General features: G+C 38.9%; 1 protein-coding gene across 7 annotated transcripts in view; it reads right to left on the bottom strand.

The window, feature by feature from the left end:
- Positions 1 to 13,460, bottom strand: part of LOC134792693 (TRPL translocation defect protein 14) — a 34,327-nt gene that overhangs the window by 7,352 nt on the left and 13,515 nt on the right. The gene's annotated exons all lie outside the window — the stretch shown is intronic.

Genomic DNA, 13,460 nt, shown 5'->3' with positions numbered 1-13,460 from the left:
TGTTACAATGAAATTTTCGAGCCAAACACAAAGTCTCAAACAACGAGAGAAAGAGAGAAATGTAAATTAAATGTCCAGTAAAAAAAACAGGATACTTATAGACTGACCTTTGTTTGGCCCTTATTCATATGCGTTTTATAAATTCCTAATAGTGTTATCTCTACTTATCTCCAAATGAATTTGTAACAACATCCTTCACGTTTAGAAAACTAATAATGCTATAGAGATCACTGTCGGCATTCCTCCAATTCTGAACACGATGTATTGTAATCCAAGGCAAACTGTGCAATGTGTGGTAAATATTAGCTGTAAATAAACGCATTATTTAGGCTACATAATGTATGATGGATAGATAAGCGGTAAAGAAAACATGATAGATGAAATGAGTCTTGCTTGCCTTGTTTGGTTGAACGTTACAATTTACAACAGTTGTTCCCATCGAGTGGGCCTATGGGTCTACAGGGACGCAAGCGATATGACAAGTGACATAATTCCATTTATTAAAATTGGAGTGTGCAGCGTAGAGGCTGCAGCTTGGAGCGGTGCTGCGTTACGCATCTGGTGCGTTTTTAGGGTTCCGTACCCAAAGGGTAAAACGGGACCCTATTACTAAGACTTCGCTGTCCGTCCGTCCGTCCGTCCGTCCGTCCGTCTGTCACCAGGCTGTATCTCACGAACCGTGATAGCTAGACAGTTGAAATTTTCACAGATGATGTATTTCTGTTGCCGCTATAACAACAAATACTAAAAACAGAATAAAATAAAGATTTAAATGGGGCTCCCATACAACAAACGTGATTTTTGACCAAAGTTAAGCAACGTCGGGAGTGGTCAGTACTTGGATGGGTGACCGTTTTTTTTTTGCTTTTTTTTTAGTTTTTTTTTTTTGCATTATGGTACGGAACCCTTCGTGCGCGAGTCCGACTCGCACTTGCCCGGTTTTACCTTTACAGTGGTTCGCTCGATGGGTTCAAATGACAATAACAGGGCTGGCAGAGTCATTCAGTGAAGTAAGAAGTGACTAAATCAGAAGTCACGTGTATATTATAATCATGACGTGTAAACGCATACCTAACATTGTAATGCTAGCCTTTATCGCTATGTGTAGACAATCTCTTGCTCAACACAAATTCCATCTATACTAGATTTTTCCTGCTTGAATTTCGCCTAGTCATGAAATTATTCGTTTATCCATTAATCAGGAGTTGTAATCATACAATTACCAGTATAGCCCCAATAATGACCGTAATATTATCCACTTTAGTGAATTTGCGGAACCGGTCACGTTTTACTGAAACGTGGTAGACTTATTTACACTTATTTGCAGAATCGTTTGTAAATCGACTCTAAGCGCCACTTGCACCATCCCATTAACCCGGGGTTAACCGGTTAAACCTGGAGTCACCATGGTTACCAGTACAATTTGACACTAGTTTAACGGGTTAACCCCGGATTAGTGGGATGGTGCAAGTGGCGCTAAGTGACCTACTTGTGATTAATCCTATGGTAGATAAGTGTTAGATAAAATATTGGCAAAGTAGGTCTGTTAGCACAGTAGGAGTCAACATAATTTTAAGCTCCCTCTCAGGGCCGTCTTAAGCTATGCTGGGGCCCATGGGCACAAGAATTTGGGGCCCTTTTGGAAAGTAAAGAAAGCGAATTAGAATTATTATGGGTAACCAAATACACTGTTACTGTCTGTCCTTCGAGGCCCCCTGAGGATGGGGGCCCTGGGCACGGGCCCCGTGTGCCCTTATGGTAAAGACGGTACTGCTCCCTCGAGTAAAACAAATCTAAATCTAAGATGACAAAAACGTACTGCGCTGTTGCCATTTATATAAATATCTAAACAATATAATTTACTAGCATTCATAGAAAATTAATAGTGATGCTGTGTTGGTCTGTTCCATTTATAATCTCAACACCATAATTTATTTTGACTCTGTCTAATTCGGGTATTTTATTTAAAGAGGAGTTGATCGTTCGCACTTGTGAACATAAAATAAAATTAACATAAAATTTCCCTTCAAAGGCAAGCCAATTGAAGAACTGCTTCGAGCAACACGGAAGGGAGGCGGCATCGGCATTCGCACTATTTCCCCTCTGCCGAGAATTATTATGGGTAACCAAATACACTGTTACTGTCTGTCCTTCGAGGCCCCCTGAGGATGGGGGCCCTGGGCACGGGCCCCGTGTGCCCTTATGGTAAAGACGGTACTGCTCCCTCGAGTAAAACAAATCTAAATCTAAGATGACAAAAACGTACTGCGCTGTTGCCATTTATATAAATATCTAAACAATATAATTTACTAGCATTCATAGAAAATTAATAGTGATGCTGTGTTGGTCTGTTCCATTTATAATCTCAACACCATAATTTATTTTGACTCTGTCTAATTCGGGTATTTTATTTAAAGAGGAGTTGATCGTTCGCACTTGTGAACATAAAATAAAATTAACATAAAATTTCCCTTCAAAGGCAAGCCAATTGAAGAACTGCTTCGAGCAACACGGAAGGGAGGCGGCATCGGCATTCGCACTATTTCCCCTCTGCCGAGCTACAAGATTAGCGCGTCAATCTAATCTAGCGCGGGTAATAAAACTAGTTGCACTTGGATTTTTCACTAGACCAAGTCCAGACGCGCGCGTGAACACTGCTGCACAAAAATGCCTGTTTGCTCGGTTTATTGTTATAAAAAGAGGTCGGGGACATCAAATTTACAAAAAGAAAGTGTTACATTTCACATGTAATATTTTTTTTAACATATCATACGTTTAATTACATTCAAACACAATTATTATATTTTAGTCTCATGTAATTGTTGGATTTATCGATTTTGCTCGCTCAGTACAAATTGCGGATCGGTCGAGCGACAAATCCGACTTCTCATCTCTCAGAATACAATAACATACTTCAACGAAAATGTGTTAGTGTGCGTGTTGTGACACTTGTCACTCGTCCGTACACAAAAAGAGATCGAGGTTTGCAAGATTTGTCTTTGACGTGTCATTTTCTATGTATTTGTGTCGTCATTACAGATTGGATTTTGTATGTAAGTGTGTGAGAAGTGCGACTGTGTGCACCTTTCCCCCCGCGAAAAATGGCAGAAAGATTTGTACGGTGAGATATCGCTTGGGCTCCTCCCTTCCGATGTGTCGGAAGCCGGTGTTGCTCGAAGAAGAACTGAGTTTTATGAAGGAATCCAGCAACTAATAGGAAAAGTTACCGCAACTAAGTGCTGATCTATTGTATAGTGTGTTCACCCCAATGGGGTGAAGGATCGCAGGCATTTTGCCAGTACAGCGTCTTATAAATTTGTCTTTTTGCCTCGACGAAGCAACGATCTAGTTGATTTACATGTTCATACTCATAACTGTATTTAATCTTGTAACTTCGTGCCAAATAGGAGCCAATCCTCTGGCAATATCATAAACTCCGATAAGATGATCTCATTCTCAATATTTAAAAGGTTCCTTTAATAAAATGACCACGGAAGAGACTCAACTAGCAGTTTCTCCAATATTTTGGAAAAGCGATATATAGGTGATTAATATGATACGACTGCAGGATCACAGCCAATTTAGCCCAAATCTTATTCTCAAATGTTTAGAGTTAGTCTAAAATAACTTTGCAGCGATTTTGATAGCATAGACTGCTGTGCAAGTGTTACTTATACGTCATAATTTCGACGACCCGTCTGGCCTAGTGGGTAGTGACCCTGCCTGTGAAGCCTATGGTCCTGGGTTCAAATCCCGGTAAGGTGGGTTCAAGTCCCGGTGGGACTTAGTCAATTTGTGTAAGATTGTCCCTATAATATTTATTTATTATTTAATTTCATAGAAGTTTGACGTTTAAAATGACACATGCACAATTGCACAGTCTGAGTTATCAAAATAGCTACAAAGTTTTCTGGGTCTAACTCTAACTTTATCGCTTACTTACAATTCTGTACCATAAGGATATTACATATTTTAAGATTTACAAAACTTAAGGAACAAGTATTTTTTCATTTGCTCTATCCGACTTTCACGAAGATTCGTACCTATGCTATTAAATTATACATATCCAACATAGACTACATCAGTGAGATTTCATACCATCATTACAAGATTGTTACCGATTACAGAGTTGGTATACAACCGGCATAATCGTGTAATATCGTTACGCATTCGCATATTTAAACAAAACCACGTGCGCCGTGACGCAAGCGCCGCGCCGCGCGCGTCGCGGAACGCATTATCACCCACAAATCACTGGTAACGACCGACACACCATGCTTGTCATTGTTGCTTGTGCCAAAATTCACAGGCCAACGACAAATCGTAACACAATACGACGTCGTAGATGTACGATTAGGAACTATTAAATTAGGAAGTGTATTCAGATTTGTACCAATTTAATATCAATCTCACTCAATGATGCATGCACAAAACATGGTGACATACTACTGAGATTACAGTAGCATCATATTTTGAGAATCTGAATAGGTACGCCATGACTTGAAAATCTTATACTTAGTTTAGATTTCCTGCAACGTACGATTATTTCCTAAAAATACTGCTGAAATTCTTACTACGTCTTTTGCAGCAGTCTATGCTATCAAAATCGCTGCAAAGTTATTTTAGACTAACTCTAAACATTTGAGAATAAGATTTGGGCTAAATTGGCTGTGATCCTGCAGTCGTATCATATTAATCACCTATATATCGCTTTTCCAAAATATTGGAGAAACTGCTAGTTGAGTCTCTTCCGTGGTCATTTTATTAAAGGAACCTTTTAAATATTGAGAATGAGATCATCTTATCGGAGTTTATGATATTGCCAGAGGATTGGCTCCTATTTGGCACGAAGTTACAAGATTAAATACAGTTATGAGTATGAACATGTAAATCAACTAGATCGTTGCTTCGTCGAGGCAAAAAGACAAATTTATAAGACGCTGTACTGGCAAAATGCCTGCGATCCTTCACCCCATTGGGGTGAACACACTATACAATAGATCAGCACTTAGTTGCGGTAACTTTTCCTATTAGTTGCTGGATTCCTTCATAAAACTCAGTTCTTCTTCGAGCAACACCGGCTTCCGACACATCGGAAGGGAGGAGCCCAAGCGATATCTCACCGTACAAATCTTTCTGCCATTTTTCGCGGGGGGAAAGGTGCACACAGTCGCACTTCTCACACACTTACATACAAAATCCAATCTGTAATGACGACACAAATACATAGAAAATGACACGTCAAAGACAAATCTTGCAAACCTCGATCTCTTTTTGTGTACGGACGAGTGACAAGTGTCACAACACGCACACTAACACATTTTCGTTGAAGTATGTTATTGTATTCTGAGAGATGAGAAGTCGGATTTGTCGCTCGACCGATCCGCAATTTGTACTGAGCGAGCAAAATCGATAAATCCAACAATTACATGAGACTAAAATATAATAATTGTGTTTGAATGTAATTAAACGTATGATATGTTAAAAAAAATATTACATGTGAAATGTAACACTTTCTTTTTGTAAATTTGATGTCCCCGACCTCTTTTTATAACAATAAACCGAGCAAACAGGCATTTTTGTGCAGCAGTGTTCACGCGCGCGTCTGGACTTGGTCTAGTGAAAAATCCAAGTGCAACTAGTTTTATTACCCGCGCTAGATTAGATTGACGCGCTAATCTTGTAGCTCGGCAGAGGGGAAATAGTGCGAATGCCGATGCCGCCTCCCTTCCGTGTTGCTCGAAGCAGTTCTTCAATTGGCTTGCCTTTGAAGGGAAATTTTATGTTAATTTTATTTTATGTTCACAAGTACTAGCGAACGATCAACTCCTCTTTAAATAAAATACCCGAATTAGACAGAGTCAAAATAAATTATGGTGTTGAGATTATAAATGGAACAGACCAACACAGCATCACTATTAATTTTCTATGAATGCTAGTAAATTATATTGTTTAGATATTTATATAAATGGCAACAGCGCAGTACGTTTTTGTCATCTTAGATTTAGATTTGTTTTACTCGAGGGAGCAGTACCGTCTTTACCATAAGGGCACACGGGGCCCGTGCCCAGGGCCCCCATCCTCAGGGGGCCTCGAAGGACAGACAGTAACAGTGTATTTGGTTACCCATAATAATTCTAATTCGCTTTCTTTACTTTCCAAAAGGGCCCCAAATTCTTGTGCCCATGGGCCCCAGCATAGCTTAAGACGGCCCTGAGAGGGAGCTTAAAATTATGTTGACTCCTACTGTGCTAACAGACCTACTTTGCCAATATTTTATCTAACACTTATCTACCATAGGATTAATCACAAGTAGGTCACTTAGCGCCACTTGCACCATCCCACTAATCCGGGGTTAACCCGTTAAACTAGTGTCAAATTGTACTGGTAACCATGGTGACTCCAGGTTTAACCGGTTAACCCCGGGTTAATGGGATGGTGCAAGTGGCGCTTAGAGTCGATTTACAAACGATTCTGCAAATAAGTGTAAATAAGTCTACCACGTTTCAGTAAAACGTGACCGGTTCCGCAAATTCACTAAAGTGGATAATATTACGGTCATTATTGGGGCTATACTGGTAATTGTATGATTACAACTCCTGATTAATGGATAAACGAATAATTTCATGACTAGGCGAAATTCAAGCAGGAAAAATCTAGTATAGATGGAATTTGTGTTGAGCAAGAGATTGTCTACACATAGCGATAAAGGCTAGCATTACAATGTTAGGTATGCGTTTACACGTCATACGATTATTTCCTAAAAATACTGCTGAAATTCTTACTACGTCTTTTTATACAATTTTACAGGTAAAGTTACCGAGGGAGAAAAAACTAATGCAACGAGAATAGATGAATAAATATTTGTAGAGGAATGTACAAAATTATCCTAAACACTCGACATAACTGGGCCACATTTATTATAATGTTGAATGATTCGACCTCTGAAGAGACTAGGTATTTCATTTGAAATAGTACATCTATTCGCACTTAGTCACCGTTGGCTTGATATCTATGATATGACATCCGATCTATTTTGCAGCCAATATGAGGATAACATTCAATGATAACTGATCGGACGACAACAATGACCATAATTAAAACCACAGTGTTTACAAAAATAAACGAAACGTGGTGTCGAGTACCTACAGCCAACCGGAAAACATCTTCTTGATGAATCTGTTGCCATTGCCAACGAATTCAAATGTAAACACAGGCGTAGAACATTAGAATGAATGTCTAATGATTACTCGTGTGTACTGGTTACAAGTGAAGTACATAATTGAAAATCTCGAGCGATCTCGTTTCTGTAAGACGATTCCTATTTCAGCTCGATTCAGAGGGCGTCGTCACCCATTGTGCATCGTAATGGCTTGTCAGCACGCCAACGAACTCACATACAGTGATCATGTTCATACACAATTACACACACACCACAGATTCCACAGAACTGGGAAAACATTCCGATCTTGCGGATGAGCCGAGGGCAGACCGAACTATAAGTTGTTAACATGTCCGTGGCCGAGTAAGAAGACGTCGCCAACAAATTCAATGGAAGTGGATTGGGCATAATGGTCATATTAAAGCGGCAGCTTTGACTCGTTCTTTCCTTAGAAGTAAACTAAAGATGCGATGGCTATTGAGCCATTGGCCCAGAATAGAACCAAGGAACAGGAAAGGGGACTAACTAAGTAAGTGTAAGCACTGTAAGCAGAGATATGAGGACTATAGGTTCGTTCAAGAAATGAACTCTCCCGTGAGAATCACTTTCGAAGAAAGTATAGAGATTGAGATGTTGTTGTTAAATACTATTCCTCAATAAGTGCAACTCCTCAGACTAGCCAAGACGATGAGGACCTCGGGATCCGCACTAACTGTGTGCAACGGTATATATGTCTACCGTTTTACCTCAAAGCCCTCAAATGACAAGTTATATGATTGGAGCTTGCCTTTCTTCCAAGAGTTTGCCTTAAATATGAAATATATTGTAGTAATGGGCGGTTTTAACATGACAGAAGTAGATTTAAATGTCTATTAATGAGAGGAAGCGCGTAGTTCCATTAACATCGTAGCCAAAATCGTAAAATGTTTGAACAAAGATATGTATCTATACATTTTACGCTCTATTGCAATGGAATAAGATGTAAAAGTTTTGGATTTTTTTAAAGGTAAGTATATATTTGTACAAAATTAGCTGAAGTTTTGGCACCTCGAATAGGTCATTAGCGACCCTTTAATAAATTAAATGAAAGTCATGCTAATACCGAAGATGTCATATAGTTATGGGTTACATGTGCATTGTAGACAAGAATATGTTTGATTCTGGTCGATATGTAATGTAGGTATGCTGCTCCGACTTTAAGTACCTCGGTTCGCTCGTACAGTGCGATGGCGATATTGACCGTAACGTGAAAAACCGGATTAGCACAGGATGGATGCAATGGCGACAGGTCACGGGAACCATTTGCGACGCCCGAATGCCTCTTCGGTTGAAGGGTAAAATTTATAAATCAATCATAAGACCTGTCGTTATGTATGGATCAGTGTTGGGCCCTAAAGGTGACGGATGGAAAGAGATATCATGTAGCGGAGATGAGAATGTTAAGATGGATGTGTGGCGTGACGAGAATGGATAGGATAAGGAATGAGTATATAAGAGGAAGCCTGAAAGTTGCACCCATAACAGAAAAAGTAAGGGCAAATTGCCTAGCGTGGTATAAGGGCATGTAATGCGGAGGGATGAGTCATGTGACGAGAAAGGTATTACGAATGAATCTGTGTGACGTTTCATGAACAGTAGCTGCGATTCCAAGAATGAGCGAAGTTAAAGAAAAGTTAGTGGTGTAAATACTGTAAATTGACTGAAATTCCATACATCATTTCTTATCCAACTCAGCGGTTGGCTAGGTTTCGAAGCCCACGACCTTAGATAACTAACGCATTGTTATGGTATCGATATATATCTCGTTAAAAGAGACTCAATCTACCAGATACGTGGAGTCTGAAGCGCAGATTACTGGCATCGTACATTCAAGAAAAATCTTAAAACATGTTGCCGACATGTGTCGAAATACGATTGTCATGTGACAAGTAGAGGCTAACATTATTTCGAGCATTATTCGATACGTTTTCAAAGTCCGCGAGGCGCGGCCGTGATGTCTGCTCGAGTTTTATTTTCAGCCACCTTGCCAATGAACTCCGAACAACGGGTCTTATTAATATGATCAGGTTATATAATCTGTAAATAGTTATTATGTACTATTATGTATTACTCTTATCTTGGCAAAATTCTAGTTAATGGAATCAAGATAACATGAATATTTTGATGAAACCACAGATCAGATCGGACTAGGATTTAATGCTTTGGAGGGCAAACAATCACTTGACAGTACAAGGCTCACATTAGAAATAACTTACAAGTATGCAATAACTTACAACCCCTCAAATGAGGGGTTATAGAGTCACGAAAAAGGTGCCGTCGATAATAGAGTCATCACGCATAGGTGGCAAAACAGAATCCCGCGGTAGACAGAAATCAAAAGAAGTTCTTTGAAAACCACAGCCTTTCTTCTATTTTTGTGACATTTAGAAATTATAACTACCTGAAGGTTAAATTGAGAGAAACTGTAGCTAAACTTAGTACCTAAGTGTAGGATCATAGCACAGACGTGACACATTGAGAACGACGTTTTTATGCCGACAATAACATGTGAATTTTAGTGAAATAAAGAAAAAAAAAGTTAAATGCTCCGTGGCGAGACGTCGGGCGTCAACTGCGTAGATTCAAGGAGAGATTTACGAGGCATTGAAAACAATCGTAACATTTTATTTACATTCTACATGCTACGAATGTTACGATCAGTATTCGAATAGAATCGTCGTAAAACTTAGCGATGGAAATTGCAGTGATTTTGATTCATAAATATTATTCAGTGTAACGTTAAACTGACTTGTGTACAATGGGGATTTATGTTAATTTATTATTTTAACGAGTTAAGTATAAGCTTGCTTTATTTATGGCCACATAATAACGCTATAACAGTCATATAACAGCGTCAGAATTATATCTAGAGCGCTAAGTTAACATTGATAATATTTGATAACAATGACCGTGAACTTTTTCAGGCACTGCAACGTACATTACTCAATACGTTGACTACATACATCATTACATAATTACTTGTCTGTTTTACGAAACTGCGTCATGCAATTCTAGAGATAACTAAAATATATAAAGTAAAATGGCGGAAGGAATTAGGAAACTTTATCATTCAGCTGTGCACTTCAAAGGATTGTCGGCCTTAGAAGGAAAATACAATTACAATTTCCTGCTTCCTATAAAAAGTTTTCCTGTTCAAGAAAATTGGTGATTTAAAAGGAAATAACGATTGAAAGACCAGGAAAATCTTAGAGCACGTTTTCAATAAAAGCAAAATGGAATGAGGCAATGTTGAATCAATTCTTGTTTAATTATTTAGTCAGTCGTATTTCAGGATCAGACCTAGACAAGGTCAGGGTTAGAGTCGGAGAAAAATAAGGTTGTTTTTGTTTGAAAGGACAAAGCCAGCGTACTAGATTATTGATAGTGTTTCTAAAGGTCGGACGTTACTTTCGTTCCAAGGACGAGGCTATATGGAAGTTTTATGACTACGTATCGTAATCAAAATCAAACACAATCCATTACGAGCTCGTATGTGCCGGCGTGGCTATAATCTTAAAATATTATGATGGGACCAACAGCGTCGGGCAATAAGTTGTAGTTTATCGCTTTAGTGGCTAGTTCAAACTGGATCGAAGTCCAGTCCAGAGGGCCTACCGCGAAGCACGTTTGACGTGTTGCCCTCTCGCACTTGTAAATTCGTACGTAAGTGTGACAGGGAGGCAACGTGGTTCGCGGTAGACCCTCAGGGCAGTTATTCAGAAAACGCTTTTGCAATGAACCAATATGAGTGTGATATGCGATAATGAGTAGCTGTAACGGATTTTGAGATCAAGTTATACTAGGTAAGACCATACATTAGTCAAATTATTTTGTGAAATAGATAACAGGCGTGCAGTTCACTGTTATCTTCGAGTAATCTCTGCTTGAGTTATGTTGCGAGATTTATGAGTACCTATTAAGACTGATTACAGAGTTAGAATGTCGATGACACTTATTTGAACCTTAACGTACCTAATCTCAACACGCAGACTAAATTATACCAGTAAACTGTGTCGTTTCCGGGCAGAACACACGTGAGGTTATGTGGGGGAAGGGGGGTAGTCAAAAAGTAACCGAAAACACCTCGCATAATTTGTGCACTACGCCTTAGCGATTATCATCCTCTTGGTTACAATTCGAAATTGTAACCAGGAAACGCAGGTGTTTAGATATTTCAATAATACAAAAATAAACACAAAATAAAACGAATAATAAAATAAACACAATTAAACGAATAATGAAATAAACACATTAAAATATTTAGATGTAACCGAAGCAGAGCGTAATTCATACGGACATGTCGCGTGTTTTGATTCCGTTAGAGTCGAATTATCGTCAACTTTCGTGCATTGTTCGATTTCCATTACTGGAAGTAAATTGCCCACAATGGCTAAGTTATTACAGCTTGGGTAAACACAAACATTGGTATAATTTGCATCGATCGTTTATTAGCCATTATCATTATCTACTGTATCATTTGGGGTTTCAGCAATTAATCAATTTGTGGATATAACCACTTTAATTAATTTGGATTATTTAGGTAAACATGTCAAATATCACTATCAGGTAAGTAATTATGGTATACCTCGTGCCCTTCAAAGAAAAATACATCCAAGCTGCTTTGCCGAATCATCGTAAGCGTTAAATTATATTGACATTACCTATGACCAAAATCAACTTGAAACAAGCATCATAGACCAAGTCGAGGACAAATGCAGGAGGGTCCGAGGAGGCGAGGACTACCCACATGCTTCTAGACCACGTCAGAACTACGGAGGGCCATAACGTTTGACGTCGACGAAGGAAGACTGTCAATGTACTCTAAACTTAAAGAGCAACAAACGTTGAATGACGTCAAAGATTTTGAAATTACAATTGCTCTCAATGGAGTAAGCTCAGACGGGAGGCCGGACGGATATTCGTGAATATGAATTAGTTTGGCAAAGTTCCTATGGACATTGGCCTGAGCCACACGCCTCCGATGACGTATGTGGGACGATTATGTACCAAGTATTAAGATGTATTATTACAGCCTATGGGTAATTAAAGTTAATTAGCAAGTCGAGCGTTACTAGTAGAGCCAATTAGATTAAATAAGCCGACTAGTATTTTTTTCTGTTATCTGTGTTGTTGACGCATTTTGGTAAAGTAGGTACCTACCTATACTCTGTATCTTGAGGTATTTCAATAAAAGTAAACAAAATCTGCCCTCAAATGGCCCCTTAAGGCAGTTGAGGGTAGATGAAAACATTACACGATCAAATAATGTAGGTTAAAGTCAGATCGTTCAGTGACTGATCCAGGCGGTTTTGTATTTGGTTGGTTAATGAATACGTAAATGTTATAACTACCCGAAAATGTACAAATTGTTTATTTACTTTTATTTAAATACCTAAAGATACAGACTATAAGTCGGTATTAAACTCGCTGTATATAAACGCTGGCGAGCACCCGTTCTACACCTACCAGGAATTCTGTGCTCACAAAGAGTGAAAATTGTCAAGATTACACTTAATTACAATAATATTAAATTTTTAATTATGTACCTATGTGTAAAATGTTAAATTTTTTAGATCGATCTAGTTCTCTGTCCTTACACTCTAGAAGTATGTCTCTGCAGTTCATAATCGTACAAGGCAGGTTTTACTGTATTTTTTACTGTATTTACAATTACGATTGTATGTCATGCGAGCGGATTACGGCAGTATTATGTACCTAGTATGGTTAAGTCGTAAAACTTCAATTACAATAAGCCTGTCTGTTTTCTAACTATTACACCTGTTATCAAATTTTAGCGTAACAATTACGACTAAATGTTCAATCCATTAGGCGACTCGTGGATAACGAATACAAGTACTAAAACACGTGTCACATGTGAGAACAAAGGCGTCGTTAGTGATGATGACAGAAATACGGACTATAATGAGCGGACATGGACACCGAATCCTAGTAAATGACAATGCCAAAACGAATCGTTGGTATTCATTTACAGAGCATAGCATTACGGTAGGAGCCTTCGCACACGACTTCTTGTAGCGATGCAATAATGGTTACAGGAATGAAATATTATATTAGATACCCTCCCTGGACTAGCTGCAGCCCATCCACCTTTTGCTCGGCGCCGTCCGAAGTTGAGCAATTACGCAATCAGAGCAATAAGTATGCAGTATTTATTCCTAATTGGGAGCCAGCCGAGCCGCATCCAATCAGGTTGGCCCACTGATGCCGCACAGATCTTTTACCGCCAATTCTAAGGGTG

This window comes from Cydia splendana, chromosome 8, assembly GCF_910591565.1.
Source record: "Cydia splendana chromosome 8, ilCydSple1.2, whole genome shotgun sequence".
Taxonomy (NCBI): Eukaryota; Metazoa; Arthropoda; class Insecta; order Lepidoptera; family Tortricidae; genus Cydia; species Cydia splendana.
The sequence above is the reverse complement of the archived record's forward strand: the minus strand, read 5'-3'. Positions and strand labels throughout refer to the sequence as shown.